This window comes from Lactuca sativa, chromosome 4, assembly GCF_002870075.4.
Source record: "Lactuca sativa cultivar Salinas chromosome 4, Lsat_Salinas_v11, whole genome shotgun sequence".
NCBI classification, from domain to species: domain Eukaryota; kingdom Viridiplantae; phylum Streptophyta; class Magnoliopsida; order Asterales; family Asteraceae; genus Lactuca; species Lactuca sativa.
This window is the reverse complement of record NC_056626.2, coordinates 273,814,424-273,816,177: the sequence shown is the minus strand read 5'-3', so window position 1 is coordinate 273,816,177 and position 1,754 is coordinate 273,814,424. Positions and strand designations below refer to the sequence as shown.

Here is a 1,754-nt window from a genome sequence, read left to right as displayed (position 1 = left end):
CTTGTTGAGGTGAGGGCCGATTTCAAGATAGTAGTGACTATTCTCTCAAAGTTCCGAGTTTGTGGTGATTTGTGATTTCCATTTGACCATTCCAAGTTTGATTCATGTTCCCCATGCCATGCTAGTTAGGATATGAACCTTGGAAAAATAATTATTTGCATGTATCTTAGACAAACATAGATCCAAGGTTTATTAGGGTTGCATGTATACTTAGGAAGTGTTAGAATGCTCAAAACCCATCAGTGACATCATGTCTAGTGTTGTGGTATTCTCTAGAGTGTTTAGAGAATTCTTCAATCAATTCTTTGATCACCAGGGGCGGCTTCTTTGTGAGCGGGCCTTGCGAGTCTAGTAACTACCTGGTTGTGACATTGACCCCATCATAGAAGATGGAGACTTCTTGTTGGCTGTTTAGGTCATGGTGTGGGCAATTTCTTAGTAAGCTCTTGTACCTCTCCCATGCTTCATATAGTGACTATCCAGCTTGTTGTTCAAAGTTAGCAATGGGCTTCTGCAACTTGGCTATCTTAGAAGGTGGGCAAAAGTGATCAATGAATTCTTCTTTCATCTTGGCCCAAGTGGTGACTGATCCGGGGGAAGTGACTTGAGCCAGTCTTTTGCAGCACCTTTGAATGTCACCGGAAGCATACGAAGTAGCTGAGTCTCGCGGGGCACATTTAGAACATTGAAGTAATCAGCTACATCATTGACTTCGTCCAAATGCTTGTAGGCATCTTCATGGTCTTTTCCATAAAAAGGTATTTCTTTAAGTAAAGCTAGGATATGACCCTTTAGCTTAAAAGTAGCAGTCGCGGGAATTGCGGGTTGCACAAGTCCCGGGCCAGTGTCGTCGTGCATCCTCTTCTTCCATTCTCCCATGGGGATTTCATCAATGTTAGCCATTGTGATAGCTAACTCTTCCTCGGAATCGGTTTCGTGCTCGTATGTAGGCTCCTCTTCTTCCTCGGTCTCGTACTCAATATCTTCCTTAACTGGTTCGTCGATTACTAAAGAAGCGTTGGATGCTCCTGATTTGCTGCTCTTCTTTTTCCCAAAAACAGTCTTCAAATTGGACAAAGGTGACTTCTTTGGTGTACTCGAGCTCTCCACGTCCTTTCCTTTGTTCCTTTTCAATGCGGATTTGGGATCTTCAAATGGGGGTACCAGCGAGGTGTTTGATCCTCTGGTCATGAAAGTCCTGAAATAAACAAGATAAAAACGTAAAAAGAACAAAAAAATGTACTAAAAATATCGAAAATTAATCTACCAAATACACTTGTACTCGCCGAGTAGGTGCGACTGCACTCGGCGAGTATCAGTGTAATTTTGAAGAAATTTTAGACTTAATTTTAAAACTAAAACAGATGCTAAAACCTAATTTCTAACTACTAAATTGCAATAAATTAACTTTGTGCTAGTAAACTCACACAAAGGATCGAAAAAATTAGGGATTAGATTAATTATTTAGAACCGTTCCCCGGCAACGGCGCCAAAAACTTGATGTGTGTAAAATGCACTTGTCTTATTCCTACTTTTTATTGATAAATTTAGCACACAAAGGCAGTGAACCTGTCTTTTAGTGGTATAGTTGAGTAAGTAGGGTATTGAACTCAGGGAACGGAAAATTAAACTAATGGCTAATTTTAACTAAGCAATTAATGAAAATAAAAGGTTTTTCTTCTAGTGTTACAAGACTAGAAACTTAAGCACACCATAAAACACTTAATTAACTAAGTAACTAAAGCAAACAACTA

At 39.6% G+C, this 1,754-nt stretch overlaps 1 non-coding gene across 1 annotated transcript; it reads left to right on the top strand.

Annotated features, from left to right (window-relative positions):
- Positions 1 to 413: 413 nt before the first annotated feature.
- Positions 414 to 519, top strand: LOC128134003 (small nucleolar RNA R71). Its single transcript, XR_008232329.1, has one exon. It is a non-coding gene; the product is annotated as a small nucleolar RNA R71 (small nucleolar RNA).
- The last annotated feature ends 1,235 nt before the right edge of the window (positions 520 to 1,754 follow it).